At 41.5% G+C, this 16,394-nt stretch overlaps 1 long non-coding RNA gene across 1 annotated transcript; it reads left to right on the top strand.

Moving 5' to 3' along the window:
* Nucleotides 1-4,464: 4,464 nt before the first annotated feature.
* On the top strand, nt 4,465-14,736 carry LOC109446809 (uncharacterized). Its single transcript, XR_002137274.2, has 3 exons — nt 4,465-5,061; nt 11,237-11,314; nt 13,357-14,736. It is a non-coding gene; the product is annotated as an uncharacterized LOC109446809 (long non-coding RNA).
* The last annotated feature ends 1,658 nt before the right edge of the window (nt 14,737-16,394 follow it).

The following is a 16,394-nucleotide window of genomic DNA, read 5'->3' on the forward strand; positions in this document are numbered from 1 at the left end:
CAGTACTGGAGAGAATGGAAAATGTTCCAATCACTTTGGAAAACTGGCATTTCTTAGGAAGTTAACCTACACATACCATCCAATCTAGCCTTTCCACACCTAGGTATTTACTCAAAAGAAATGGAAGCATATTTCCATTGAAAGACTTATACACAAAGATTAACAACAGTGTTATACACATAGCCCAAATTGTAAACAACCCAACCCAAATGTTTATCAACCGTTGGCTGGATGAATAAAATATGGTACAACCATGCAATAGACTTTTATTCAGGAACAAATTACTGATACCCATAACATGAATGAATCTCAAAATCACTATGCGCTGTGCAGAAGCCAGATGCAAAAGGGTACATACCGTATGATTCCACTTATATAAAATGCAAAGTAAAGTCTAATGACAGAAGGTAGTCCAGTGGTTGGGGGAGGGGCAGGGCAGAGTGAAATGGACAGCAAAGGGGCATGAGGAATTTGGGGCTGATTATATAAATGTTCGGTATCATGATTGTGGTGGTGGTTTCACAATTATATGCAATTTTCCACACTCATTGCATTTGTGCATTTTTAAGTGGGTGTGGTTTAACGCTATATAAATCATTCCTTGATTCCTCAGTAAAGTTGATAAGGAATAAATAGATCCACGTGGTACAAAATTCAAAAAGTACAAATGGCACAAAGTAAGTCTGCCCCACCCTGGAGGCAAACACTGTTACCAGCTTCCTGTGTATCTTTCTAGAGATATCTTTATTTAATATAAATCAAAGATCTTTACATATCAGTACATTTAAAAATCTCCTCTTTCTTGTTTTTAATAGCTACACAATTGTCCCTTTAATGGCTGTACCATAATTTACTGAACCTGTTTCTAATTGATGGACGTTAGATTATTTCCAATTTTTTTCCCAAAGAAAACAACAATGAGCTTAAATTGCTGGGCTAAAGAGTATGTGCATGTTTTTTCATTTTTAAATATATTGCTAAACTACCCTCCATAGAGGTTACATATCGATACATATTTCACCAGCAATGAGAGTACTTATTTTTTTCCACACCTTGATGACACATATGTTATCAGGCTATTCAATTTGATGAGTGAAAAAATACATGTCATAATTTTATTTTGTATTTCTCTTATTATGAGTGAGATAGATAATCTTTTCACATTTTTAAAAGAGTTGTCGATAGTTGCTTTTATAGCTAACTTTTTGTGAACTATTTATTCATATCTGCCTACTTTTCTGCTGGGTTATTTCATGTTGTCTTTTACCAGGTAGTTCTTTATACAGGGTTTTGGCTCAGGTTCCCTCGGAAACAGAGGCTGAGACTAAGTTTCCATGCTCATGCTTTACTGGGGGAGCGCAGGACAGCAAGAATGAAGGGGCAGGGGCTGGCCCGGTGGCTCAGGCGATTAGAGCTCCGTGCTCCTAACTCTGAAGGCTGCCGGTTCGATTCCCACATGGACCAGTGGACTCTCAACCACAAGGTTGCCAGTTCAACTCCTTGAGTCCTGCAAGGGATGGTGGGCTGCGCCCCCTGCAACTAGCAACGGCAACTGGACCTGGAGCTGAGCTGCGCCCTCCACAACTAAGACTGAAAGGACAACAACTTGAAGCTGAACAGAACCCTCCACAACTAAGATTGAAAGGACAACAACTTGACTTGGAAAAAAGGCCTGGAAGTACACATTGTTCCCCAATAAAGTCCTGTTCCCCTCCCCCAATCAAATCTTTGGGGGGAAAAAATGAAGGGGGAAGTGGAAGTGAGGGCAAAAAGAAAGGAAAGTATATATTAGATGGTATTATACTACATTATGGAGCTGGCCACAGCTTCACGAAGAAACACAGACAATTGCTCAGCTACATCAATGTCAGGGGTGGGCCTGCTGGGAATGGGGAGGAGAGGCTTTTATCTGTCAGCTCCCTCCCGTCTGCAGTCTCTTGTAGGTCAATGTTTGTCCCACAGGGCATTGGCTGCCCTGCACTTCTGGGTGCCAGATCCCATGTCCCATGACACAGTGTTTCATCTGAGTCCAAAAGAGAGGAGAGTCACACCTTCCAGATCTGGTACCAATGCAACTGTGGCCATAGCCCAGCTTTGGATGATAAGCCAGGCTGGGTTGTTGGGATCAAGGCAATGAGGGCAGCGGCCAGGGCATTCCACTGAGTAAGCAACTGAGGTCATGGAAGGCAGGTTGATCTGAGCAATTCTGGAGAAAATTTTATATATATATACGCGGTCTGACAATTAAGTTCATGAACCTGTTGCAATCATGGTGCTAACCTTTTTTGATGTCAGAGGGATTATTCATTATGAATTTCTACCAACTGGACAACCAGTTAACCAAGTTTACTATTTGGAAGTGCTGAAAAGGCTGCATGAAAACGTTAGACGACCTAAACTTTTCACCCACAATTCATGGCTCTTGCATCACTACAATGTACCAGCTCACACAGCACTGTCTGTAAGAGAGTTTTCAGCCAGTAAACAAATAACTACTGGAACACCCTCCCTACTCACCTGATCTGGCCCCCAATGACTTATTTCTTTACCCGAAGATAAAGGAAATATTGAAAGGAAGACATTTTGACGACATTCAGGACATCAAGGGTAATACAATGACAGTTCTGAGGGCCATTCCAGAAAAAGAGTTCCAAAACTGCTTTGAAGGGTGGACTAGGCGCTGGAGTCAGTGCATAGCTTCCCAAAGAGGAGTACTTGGAAGGTGACCATAGTGATATTCAGCAATGAGGTATGTAGCACTCTTTCTGGGATGAGTTCATGGTCTTAATTGCCATATCGCGTATAAAGTTCAAAAGTCCCCCCTTGGGGCATGGCATGCAGTAGGCCCTCTATAATAGCTGTGTTGTTACTATTTTTATTATTATTTACTATTATTGTTATTAGGAGGCATAGGGGAAATAAAAAGGAAACTGTTAAATTTAGAATTTAGGTAGCTTTGGAGGAGATGGTTGGGCATGGGATGGAGTGTCATGGGCAGGCTGTCCAGTAGTTACTATGGTAATAATAACCATCAGATACTGAACACCTACTCTGTCAGGAACTCCACACACATCATTTCATTAAATACTTACAACAAACCTCAACATCAGTGGTATCAGCGCAATTGTCAAAATGAGCACCTCTCTGAGTTTCAAGGTCACAGAGCTAGGAAGTGGTTGAGCTGGGTTCAACCCAAATCCATCTGATTTCAAAGTTTGTGCTCCAGGCATAACTTTTTTATCCCATTCTGAATAACACAAGAAATGAAAATCTTCTGGGAATAAAACCTGCTTTACAGACTTGTCAAGAACCTAAATAGTGAGTTAAGCTGGGTTAAGGTCCTGAGTAAAGTTGCAAGGCTACATATGCCCAATTTTCCATCAACCTATGCTTACCGCTTTGTCATTAAAGATGTCTTAGCATTTTAAACAACCGAGCTTGTGCTGGATCAAAGGGACTGTACTGTGTGTGGAGAGCTAGTTTTTTTGGGGGGTAGGGGAGAATCTCCACCTGCATCTGTTTCAGCAACAGCAGCAAGTTACCAGTGGTTTTTGGAAAGCTGCCTTTAGGGGACTGCCCTGAGCCTAGCTTATCACAGGAATTTCATTGGTTTGCATTTCCCCAGCACATAGCAGATGTTTGCCTTAGCATACCATACATTTTCCAAGCATGCAAGACACGGAGACTCACCCCAGGCATGGCTGTTGCAAAGCTTCATCTGGCTGCTGCCTCTGACCTCTTCTCTCGTGCACACGCTCATTGGGCTCAAATGAGCTCATCGGGTGCTTGACTTCGGCATCACAGAACTTAGAACCTGATTCTGAATTCTCCGGGCACTGTTGGCCATTTTTACACAAGCCTTCTCTCCACCAGCCAGACGGTTTAAAACGTGCTCTGACCCCCACATTCCCAGTAAGTTGCAGAGCACATGGTAGGTACTCGACAAGTGTGTTCTAAACTGAGAGGTTCACTGAACAGGAGAAGATGAACGGTATCACCTCTTGGCATCAGTATTATGTAGCATCAGTATTCGAGGAGGGTTGAGGGGCTTGTGGAGCGAGGATGACTTCTTTCAAATCTCTCTGTATATATGTCTCCCCCACTGAGAGTCCTGCTGAAAAGAAACATAACCTGCTCTGTGTGTCTCCACCACAGGAGGGGTATATGGCAGGGATAAGAACCGGCTTCTCTGGAGGAGCTTTTCCAAAGGACACCATCTATTTACTCAACAAATATTTACTGAGCAAAATGGGAGGAGGAAGGGCATTCCAGGGAGAGAACAGTTTAAACAAAGCTACAGAGGAAGGAAAACCAGAGGTGTGTGTGGTAGGGGGTGGGGTCGGGTTGGGGTGTCCAGTGAGTAGTGAAATTCAGGAGATAAAATCTGGAAGGTAGGATGAACTCCTCAAGATGTCTTTGAATACTTGGCAAACGAGTGTCGGCTTATTTGAACAGGCAGAAGGGAGTCAAAGAAAGATTTTAAGCAAGGGATAGACATTGTCAAAACTGCTCGTTAGGAAACAATTTGACAGTATTGCCTAAAATGGACTGAGGTGAAGAATCATAGAAAGTAGCCAGGAATGGTTGAGAACTGAGTATGTATCCAGCACCAACTGCTTTATATCCACTGTCTCGTTCAATAAAAGCAATAGATGATGCATTGACGACTCCGTGCCAGGCACATGGTGTTTTCCAATCCTCACCATCACCCTGTGCGTTGAATGTGATTATCACCTCAGTTTTACAGATGATGCCTGCAGAGTTCAAAGAGGTTAAATATTAAATAACGAAGGTCAAACAGCGGTTAAGTGGCAGAGCCAGGATTTAAACTCAGGTGGGTCTGACTCCAAGGCTGATTCTTAAGGGAACGAGATGTTAGGAAGCACTTTCAAAAGTCCTGACCACTGGTGATGAACTGGAAGAGGGACAAGAGGGAAGGAAAGACATGACATGGCAACTGACAGACTGGAGGAGAGAGGGCACCGTCCCAGGGGAGGTTTGGAGCACTGGTGACCAATAGAAAGGCGGCCCTGTGATGAAAATCAAGAACAAGGAGGCAAAGTAAGTAAAAAGAATTCAAAATATGTTGAATTTGAGGTGTTGATGGCATTATCAGGTAGCAATAGCTTGCAAGCATTTCGAAAAAGCATCTCATTTCTTACACCCTGTTCCCCATTTATAATTTCTCATTCTTTTTTTTTTTTTTTTTTAAATTATTGTTATTAGGAAGCTATTAAATTTAGAGTTTAGGTAGCTTTGGAGGAGATAGTTTGGGCATGGGATGGGGTGTTACATAACATAATGTTGCATAACATAAAATTTACCTTTCAACCATTTTTTTTTACTTTTTTTTTAAATTAGTTTCAGGTGCACAAAACAATGTAATAGTTAGACGTTTATCATTTATATCCTCACACAGTGTCAACCCCCCTCCCCCCACCCACTAACCCTCTGACATCGCACACAGCCATTACATTTCCACTGTCTCTATTCCTAATGCTGTACTCCGCTTTTTGTAAAAAAAAAAAAAAAAATATATATATATATATATATATATATATATATAAAATTGTAGTTGACATTCATTATTGTTCAGCTTCAGCTACAGGTGTACAGTGCAGTGATCAGGCATCTACATCTTCCCTGAGGTGGTCTCCCTAATGAGACAAGTGTCCATCGGATACCCTACAAAATCTTTACAACATATTGATTACATTCCCCAAATTGACTTTCGTATCCCTGTGGCAATCTTGTGGTTACTGATTGTGCTTTCTAATCCCCTCACCTTCCCCCTTATCCCCACCGCCCCTCCCGTCTAACAACCCTCAGTTTTTCCTCTATGTCTCTGAGACTGTTTCTGATTAGTACATTCATTTATTCTCTTCTTTAGATTCCACATATGAGTGAGATCATATGGTATTTGTCTTTCTCTGTCTGATTTGTTTCACTTAATGTTCTCTAGATCCATCCATGTTGTTGCAAATGGTAAGATTTCTTTCTTCTTTATGGCTGTGTAATACTCCATTGTATAAATGTACCACTTTCTTAATCTAGTCGTCTACCAATGGGCATTTCAGTTGTTTCCATGTCTTGGCTATTGTGTATAGTTCTGCAATAAACATAGGGGTGCATAAATTTTTTGGGATTAGAGTTTTGAATTTCTCTGGATATATACCTAGGAGTGGAATTGCTGGGTCATAAGGTAGTTACATTTTCAGATTTTTGAGATACCTCCATACTGTTTTCCATAGTGGCTGCACCAATCTGCAATCCCACCAACAGTGCACAAGGGTTCCCTTTTCTCCACATCCTCACCACCACTTGTTGTTTGTTGATTTATTGATGATAGCCATTCTGACTGGGGTGAGGTGGTATCTCATTGTGGTTTTTATTTGCATTTCTCTAATGGTTAGTGAGGTTGAGCATTTCTTCATATGTCTGTTTGCCATCTGTATGTCCTTTTTAGAAAAATGTCTCTTCATGTCTTCTGCCCATTTTTTAATTGGTTTGTTTGTTGTTGTTTTTTTGGAGTTGAGTTCAGTGAGTTTTTAATAAATTTTGGATATTAACCCCTTATCAGATATATCATTGGCAAATATCTTCTCCCATTCAGTAGGATCCCTTTTCGTTTTATTGATGGTTTCCTTTGCTGTGAAAAAACTTTTTAGTTTGACATAATCCCACATGTTTATATTTTCTCTTGCTTCCCTTGTCCGAGGGGATATATCAGTAAAAATCTTACTCCAAGTAATGTCTGTAAAATTTCTTCCCATATTTTCTTCTAGGAATTTTATGGTTTCAGAATTTACATTTAAGTCTTTAAGCCATTTTGAATTTATTCTTGTATATCGTGTAAGGAGGTGGTCCAGCTTCATTTTTTTGCATGTGTCAGGTTTCCCGCACCATTTATTGAATAGACTGTCTTTACCCCACCGTAAATTCTTGCTTCCATTGTCGTAGATTAAATGACCATATAGGCATGGATTTATTTCTGGGCTCTCTATTCTGTTCCATTGATCTATGTGTCTATTTTTATGCCAGTACCATGCTGTACCTTTTAACCATTTTTAAGAGACTTTTATTTTTTAATGAGCATAAAGTTGACTTCTGGTTTCTGGTCCAGCATGGAAGGAGCTTGGAAATCATTACTCCATCCTAACAAGGGAAAAGCTGAACAAACTGAAAAATCAACAACTTTTTCTGGGTTCATCAGACAAGTGAGGTCACAGGACAAACTGCTACGCTCAAAATTGGAGAAACAGAAAGCCAACACAGACAATCACAACTTACTGGAGCAGAAACTTTCATGGGAACAAGCACTGGGGTGGAAAACCTAAACTGTAATTGATGAATTGCTAGAGGCTCAGTGTGGACAGGTCAGAGTTAAAAACTCTGAGGCGGAGTGGGGGTGGGGGTGGGGGGAGGGTGTCATGCTTTTGTGAGTGTTAGCTCCAGAAACTCCACCAGGTTCTCATAGAGAATATCAGAGAAAAATCCCCTCATGCTTCCAGCAGGAGAAGGGGAAAAGTGACCATTTTTAAGTATACCAGAGCATTCTGTTCTTAACAAGTCCTGCGTTCAGTAGAAACTATTTTACCAGAGCCTAACCTGCTGGGGGTTTTGCAGAGTTTAATCAACCTGAGGGGAGGGAAATACCCAACTCCAGTCCATTCTAGCCATCCTATCCCACCTAAGGGAACAGAAAACTGAGAAGCACTCGTGAAGTTCACAGCTCAGGGCCACAGACTCACTAAAAGAGTGAGACCTAATCACAGGATTATAGAACATTTCTCCCCAGCCCCCACACACAACACCACCACACCAATACAGGCCTATTTACCAGATTTCCTTTTACCCAGCACATCATGTCTGGCTTTCAACAAAAAAATTACAAGTCATACTAAAAGACAAGAGACACAGTTTGAAAGGACAAAGCAAGCATCAAACCCGGAATCAGCTATAGCAGGGAATGTTAGAATTATCAGACCAGGAATTTAAAACAACTATGACTAATATGCTAAGGGCACTAATGGAAAATATAGACAACATGCAAGAACAGGTGGGTAATATAAGCAGAGAGACGGAAAGATAAGAAAGAATAAAAAAATGCTACAGATCTAAACCACGGTAACAGAAATAAAGAATGCCTTTGATGGGCTCATTAGTAGACTGGCCATTGCTGAGGAAAGAATCTCTAAGCTTGAGACCCTGTCAATAGATGCTTCCCAAACTGAAAATCAAAGAGAAAAAAAAGACTGAAAAAAAAGGAACAGAATATCCAAGAACTGTGCAACAACTCATAATGGGAATACCAAAAGAAGAAAAAGAAAAAGAACAGAAAAAATATTTGAAACAATCATGACTGAGAACTTCCCTAAAATCAATGTCAGACACCAAACCACAGACCCAGAAAGCTCAGAGAACACCAAGGAGGATAAATACCCCCCAAACACCCAAGTATATCCTATTCAAACTGCATAAAATCAAAGATAAAGAAAAAAATCTTGAAAGAAGCCAGAGAAAAAAACACCCTACCTAGAGAGGATCAAAGATAAGAATTCATTTGACTTCTCAGAAACCATGCAAGCAATAAGACAGTAGAGTGAAATACTTCAAGCGTTGAGAGAGAAAAAGAAAGAACCCACCTAGAATTCTGTACCTTGTGACATTATCCTTCAAAAGTGAAGGAGAAATAAAAGACTTTCTCAGACAAACAGAAATTGAGGGAATTTGTTGCCAGTGGATCTGACCTGCGAAAAATGTTAAAAAAAGTTCTTCGGAGAGAAGGAAAATGATATAGTTCAGAAATTTGAAATTACATTTTAAAAAAGGAAGAGCCATTGGAGATGGAATAAGTGAAGTTAAATTAAAACTTTTTCTTTTTCGAATTGACCTAGCACGTAACAGTTTGTTCAAAAAATAATAGTAACAATGTGTTTGATTATGTGTTTGTATATGTAATATATAAGCATATAACATATGTATGTATAATACATTCATATGTATAAGTGAAATGAATGACGGTAAAGATACAGTGGACAAGAGGAAGAAATTACGAGTATTTTGTTATTGTAAGATACTTGCACTAGTCCTGCAGTGGTATTTGAAAGTGGACTTGGATTAGTTGTAAATGTATATTGCAAAATCTAAGGCAACCACTAAACAAAAGTTAAAAAAAAAAAAAAGGTATAATTGATATGCTAAGAAAGGAGGGAAAAAATGGAATACTATAAAACACTCAATTAAAACCACAACAGCTGGGAAAAGAGTGGAAGACAAAAACAGGAAAAAAGAATAAGGATACAAATAGAAAATAGAATAGTAACAAAATATGATGGCTATTAATCCAACTATATTAATAATCACGTTAAATGTCAATGCTCTAATATGCCAATTAAAAGACAGAGATTATCAGAGTGGATCAAAAAACAAGACAACTATATGTTGTCTACAAGAAACCCACTTTAAACATAATATAGATTATATATAAATATAAATGAAAAGTAAAAGAATGGGGAATGACACACCATTCTAATGCTAATCGAGAGAGTAGGCGTAGCTCTTTTTCACTCAGCATAATGTCTTTGAGATTCATCACAGTTATTTCACGTATCAATTGTTTGTTCCATTTTAATCCATTATATGGATGAACCACAGTTTTCAAAAATCATTTGCTTGTTGTAGGACATTTGAATTGTTTCCATTTGGGGCAATTATGAATAGAGCTACTATAAACATTCCTGTACTGGTTTTTGTGTGAACATAAATTCTCATTTCTCTAGTGTAACTATCTAGGAGCACAATTGCTGGATCATATGGTAATTTATGTTTCATTTTATAAGAATTTGTCCAATTGTTTTCCAGTGTGGCTGCATCATTTTGCATCCCCACAAGCAACATATTGGACCAATGTTCCTGTGTTTGAGAGCATTGTCACCAGCACTTGATACACTTGATACTGTCAGTATTTTTACTTTAGCCATTCCATCATACGTCATGTTATCTCACAGAGAGGTTTTTTTTAAGATTTTTTTATTATTATTGGGGAAGGGGAACAGGACTTTATTAGGGAACAGTGTGTACTTCCAGGACGTTTTTCCAAGTCAAGTTTTTGTCCTTTCAATCCCAACCATGGAGGGTGCCGGTAAGCTTCAAGTTGTTGTCCTTTCAGTCCTAGCTGTGGAGGGCACAGGGGGCGCAGCCCACCATCCCTTGCGGGACTCGGGGAATTGAACTGGCAACCTTGTGGCTGAGAGCCCTCTGGCCCATGTGGGAATTGAACCGGGAACCTTCGGAGTTAGGAGCATGGAGCTCTAACCGCCTGAGCCACCAGGCCGGCCCCTCACAGAGGTTTTAATACATATTTTACTAATGATGTGCAACATACTTTCGTGTGCTCATTTGCTGTGTTTTTCTTTAGTAAAATAATTAAGTCTTTTACTCATTTTTAATTGGATTATTTGCCTTCCTGCTGTCAAGTTTTGAGAGTTCTTTATATATTCTTGGTACATATCCTCTGTCGGACATAAAAACTGTAAATATTTTATTCCAGTCTGTAGCTTGTCTTTTCATTCTTATGTTTTACATTAAATTCATGATCCACTCTGAGTTAATTTTTTGTATAAGGTATGAGGTTTGTGTTTCTGCATATGGATGTCCAACTGTTTTAACACAATTTGTCAAAAGAAACTATCCTTTCTGCAATGAATTGCCTTTACGCCATTCTAAAATATCAATTGGCCATACTTGCATGTGTCTATTTCTAGATTCTCTATTTTGTTTCACGGATATATATGTCTCTCCTCTTGCCAATACCACATTGTTTTGATTATTGTAACTTTGTAGTAAGTCCTAAAATCAGTCTGTGTTCATGAGAGATATTAGTTTGCAATTTTCTTTTCTTGTGATGTCTATTTCTGATTTGAGTATAATGATATCCTAATAGACCAATCCTTTATTTTTAAAAAGATAGAACCTAAGAAATGATAAGGATTCTGTGAACATCTTAGTGAAGACACTTCCTAGATTCTGAGCCAGTGGCATTCACTGGGCTGTGAATTGGATATAATTTTATTTATGTTGGCTCCTGAATCCAAAATACAGATGGTAGTTAGGTTGACTGTGGTGAGAACTGACTTTTGTAATATCACTATCTGATTGCTAATTATTGAAACTGGCCTTCCCTGCTGACACATTTTCAATGATGGATGACACAAATACTTTTATTTTCCTACAGCTGCACTGTCAATGGATGTCTTATTCTCTTCTTCTGTTTTACAGCCACACCTAGAATGAGACAAACTCTACCAGCCAGGTGAGTTAAGGCCTCTGTGCAGTTCACAACTATGTAGATTTCTAGGGGGCTTAGGGCCTTTCTGCTTACTCCTCCTCCAGAAAGGTGTAAATACAGTAGTCCCCCCATTTCCATGCTTTCTCTTTCTGTGGTTTCAGTTACACAAGGTCAACTGTGGTCCAAAAATATAAAATGGAAAATTCCACAAATAAACAATTCATAAGTTTTAAATTGCTCACCATTCTGAGTAGTATGATGAAATCTCATGCCATCATACTCTGTCCTGCCCAGGAAAATGAATCCTCCCTTTGTCCAATGTTTCTGTGCTACTTATGCAACTGGCCCATTAAGTTACTTAGTAGCCATCTCAGTTACCAGTCACGGTATCATAGTGCTTATGTTCAAGTAACCCTGATTTTAATAATGACCCCAAAGTATAAGAGTAGTGATGCTGGCAATTCAAATATGCTAAAGAGAAGCCATAAAGTGTTCCTTTAAGTGAAAAGGTATGTATGTATAGGAAAAAACATTGTATACACACACACAACACACACACACAGAGGGTGCCAAAAAAAAAAAAAGTATACACATTTTAAGAGAACATCTCTTAAAATGTGTATACATTTTTTTGGCACCCCCGGTATATATATGAAATCTTACATTTAGTATGCATTTACATATATATGCACGTGTGGTTGTTTGCATTAAATACAGAGGGTACCAAAAAAATGTATACACATTTCAAGAACTGAAAAAACTATTAAAATTGTAGTACTCAATATAGAGTCATGTTTGACTTCTGCAATGACAAGAGGTGCTGAAAGTGGTTACCATCAGCTGCCAGGCACTTCTGATTACGGTGAACTACTGCTACACAGATAACATCTCTTAAAATGTGTATACATTTTTCTGGCACCCTCTGTGTATGTAGGGTTCAGTACTCTCCGCGGTTTCAGGCATCTACTGGGGGTCTTAGAACATATTCTTGAGGATAAGGCGGGATTACGGTAGTTCAGATAACCCCAAGACTCTAGGTAAGCACAGCATTTGGCTGAATAGACCTATTTGAGGCCCACGGTAAGAGTCAGGCTTAGTCATCAATGTGAAAGTAGATCAACAGGGAACTTCCCATCAGGCAGCCCCTCTCCAAGCGATGGGAGGAAAAGATGAGAAGTCAGCTATTCATTTATTTTGTTTCATTTTCAAAAAAATAAATTTTTTCGTAAGTATTAAGTTAATGTAGTCCTAATGTAAAGGGATGCCTATGAAACAGAGTGGAAAATTAAATAATGCGTTAAAAGAGTCAGAGTTAAAATTCACGAAGTGCCTTTTATGTATGCCAGGTACCACTCTAAGTCCTTTATATATTAACTCATTTGATTGCAACAAAACCCCCAATAAGGTTGGTATCATTCTTATCTCAATTTTACTGGGAAATGGTCACAAGATGGGTTGCAGAATAACACGGATAGTCGTATTTGTGCAATAAAAAAATAAATCCACATATGAAAATACAAAAATATGATGTAGGCGTGAAGTTCCCCATGCTAAGCCTGGGTAAAGGGGAGTTTCACTTTTGTGGCACATACATCTGTTTGCTTAGTTGTTTTTATGAGTATGCATTACTTTTATCATTTAAAATTAAAATTTTCTTCAAATATGCATCAAAAAAGGGTAACATGCCCTCATTGTGGAAACAAGCATTTTGGGGTTTACCTTTCCAGTTTTTTTTTCTTTGTCTAAATATATAATTTTTATGGTTATCAAAAAATTGGGTCACACCGTATGCTGTTTTTCAAAGCTGCTTTTTCAGCTAGTAATTTTATCATGACCCTCTTTCCGTGTCATTAAACATTCTTCTTCCTGGTTGCACAACATGGCCTTTACCATATTTTTGGTTGCGGACTGCTGACCATTTCTTTTGCTGTTGGAAGTGAAACAGGGTGATTAATTGAACATTTAATGTGGCAGAATAACCTGGTTGAGACATCAGCTATATCTGGTTTTCTTGACTGTGGACTCTTCAGGAAAGAATGTGAAGAATTTTTCCCACATCCTCCCAGGAGGGTGCCAGGGCTTCCAATTCTGGTGGTCAAAGAGGACTGGAGCTGGTTTTCCAGTTGGGGAGTGGGAGCCGCCGTACCTGTGGAGCAGTGACCTCCAGTCCCGCAGAAGAGGGTGGGACATCGTGAGTGTCCACAAGTGGCAGACGTTGAGATCCAACTGGAATACGCACATCCCCCGACCCTGCAGGATGGCAAAACCTGGTATAGAGACGGCTGTGAGAAGGAGGCTGGGAGAAAATCTCTAGTGGCCAGCTGCTGGGAGAGGCCACTGTGGGTGGGCAGCTCAGCAGACTGCCTAGAGAAGCAGGGCTCACAGACAGAAGGACCAACATTCAACACATAGCACAATGAGCAACCGTAACTGTGGCCACCTCCACGGAGTAAGGACCAGCTGCCCCAGTTCCACAAGATCTAGCCCTTTGCTTATCCGGGGAGTTTTGTTTTGTTTTGTTTTGTTTTGTTTGTACAATCCAATGAGCCAAGGGAGGAAGCCCTAATAATGATATTAAACTTCTCACCAACGGTGGATAGGGTTTGGGACCACGCATAAATAAACTTGGAAAAATAAAGACAATCGGCGTTTCTTTCCCATCAAGTGTCATGGAGCTAGTCACTCCTCGCTGCATGCAACAGCATGAGGGACATTCACGCGGCTAAATCTTTTGTGTTCTTCCTTGATCGCTGGCTCTTCATTTCGAACATCTTCTTGGCCCTTAAGTGTTGGCAAGCTCTGCCGGGTCAGTCAGCTCCGTGGCATTAGCTCCTTGGATTAAGAGACGACCTGGCCCAAGACAGATAAGGGTGGGGACCCTGGTTCTAGTCCTTACTCACTAGTCACTAATTACTCATTAATCACTAAGCACTCACTTAAATCACTCATGTGCTTTATGGCTCCCAGTAAGTTTCTTCACCTTTCTCTGCCTCCATGTTCTGGTCTTATACAGTTCTATGAACCAAAACGTCTTTGTCCCTTCGGTACATTAAATGACATACCCACTGAAACCGTAAGCAGCTCAGTATTTTCCCATGTGCTCTGGTCAAACCTGATGGTAGGTAATGTTTCAGAACCTGCTCTGTTTCACACCTCCATAGTTTTGTTCTTGCTATTCCCCCAGAAAAAGTGCACCTCATGTCTGCCTGTGGAAATCCTACTCATCCTTTAGGATTCAACAAAAACTACTCTCTTCCACAAGGCCACCCCATTCCTTCCCTAGGAAGCCGTCTTGCTATCTTCTTCCACAGGCGTCTTTATGTCTTTGAGTACAGCCAGCAGAGTACATTTTGCTAGCTCCCTGAAGGCAGAGGCTGGGCCTCATTCATCTCTGTATCCCCCACAGAACTCAGCCCAGGATTCGGCAAGTTAAGGTGCAGGCAAATAAGTCTGTGGAATTAAAAGTGGGCCCTGGGCCTAGGCTTGGATGAAGTTTCGGGCTGTTTCAGACCCTGGAACTGGTGGGGAGGTGAGGAGTATGTTGGAGGTGGGAGACAAGAGGCCTGAGTGGGAATGTGGCCTGGGCTTTAGTGACTGGAAGACCGCCTTGCACCCCACCTCGCCCCACCCCCTCCTCCTGGCCCGGCCCTTACAAGAGCAGGAAACACTGTGTACTTGGGACTCCCTTCCATCACACCCTTAGGCCCCTTAGGACCCTCGCTCTGCCCTCTCCTTTCCTGAGCCCCTCTAAAGAGGGCAGAGACCCAAGTGGGTCTGCAGGAAATAGCTACAGGGGTTGTGGGGAGAGACCAATGTCCAAACGCCTGGTTTCTAGCTTGGGCCCCACTCTTGCTCTTGGTCTAAAATGTTGTGTTGACCCTTTGTCGGCGCTCTGTTTGGAGTGTGGAAGGGGCATGAGCTCATGCTAGAGGCTGAGGCGTCTTCCCTCACTGCTGCAGAATGGGACACGTGCTGAGGGTGGGGATGTGGGAGGTTAACTGTTTTCCTGGGGAAGAGGCCAGGCTGGCATTGGGTCAGGCGGAGCGGAGCCTTCAAGCCTCAAAAGGCTGCCCAGGTGGAACCCTGTGTATCATAGAGCAGAAGGGAGTTTTCTAAGATTGGGACAGACAGGCGTGAGGGTCAGCCTTAGGAATCCAGTTTGCCCATCGGAAGAACTAGGAGGGTGAAATGGTTAAAAGTTTGTTGAAAAACAGGGAGAGTCCCTCCTCCAGGGGCCCAGCTGGCTGCAAAGCTAGGAACAGAGGCTCCAAGGGTGATGCAATGGGGCCCGCCCTACACACCAGAGAGGGTAAGGAAGGCAGGCTCCCACCCAGCGGCAGCCTCCGCACAACCAGCAGCTGACCATTCTCCCTCCTCGAGCTCCAACACACCAGCCACAGGGCAGGCAGGGCCTGGGGGGCAAAAGGGGCAAGGCCCTGGTCACCTGAGGTTTGGCAAGTTACAGCTTCTGCCTGTCCCACTCCATCCAGCCCCAGTGCCTTTCCAGTCAAGGCAAACCCTTCTGCTAGCCCTCAACAGGGTATCTAATCAGCCTGGCCAACTTCTCATCTCTGCCAACTCCAGGACCGTTTCTAGTCCTAGCAGTAGGTGGCAGGCAGCGGGGGGAGAGGCCACACCTGTGACAGGCACAGGCAGGCAATACAGTACCTGATCGCAGCAAACTGCACCTCACCTCACCAGCCCACTCTCTACTGTCTTGAGACAGGGTATCTTCCAGGGAGACAGTATTTCAGAAACTTGTAAAAGATTCAGGGCAACTCCAAGGGTGAACACGTGGATCTGAACAGGGAGCCTTTCCATTGTGATCAAAAACTACGATGGATGTGCTGCCGAGTGCCATCCAACGGAAAGGCAGGATCTTCCATGCGTGAAGTGGCGCGCCAAACCTCAGTAACAGTGTGTGACAAGTTTCTACTTGTTCAGTGCAGTCAGTCAGGTGTGACCTACAGTTGAAAGAAGGTGTGTTTTAAAGTGTGCCGTAAATCATCCTCCATCATGACAATGCTCCATGTCACACATCGCTTCTGGTACGGAAATTTCTGTCAAATAAAAACATTACGGTGTGTCCTCATCCACCTTATTC

This window comes from Rhinolophus sinicus, linkage group LG14 (genome assembly GCF_036562045.2).
Source record: "Rhinolophus sinicus isolate RSC01 linkage group LG14, ASM3656204v1, whole genome shotgun sequence".
Taxonomy (NCBI): Eukaryota; Metazoa; Chordata; class Mammalia; order Chiroptera; family Rhinolophidae; genus Rhinolophus; species Rhinolophus sinicus.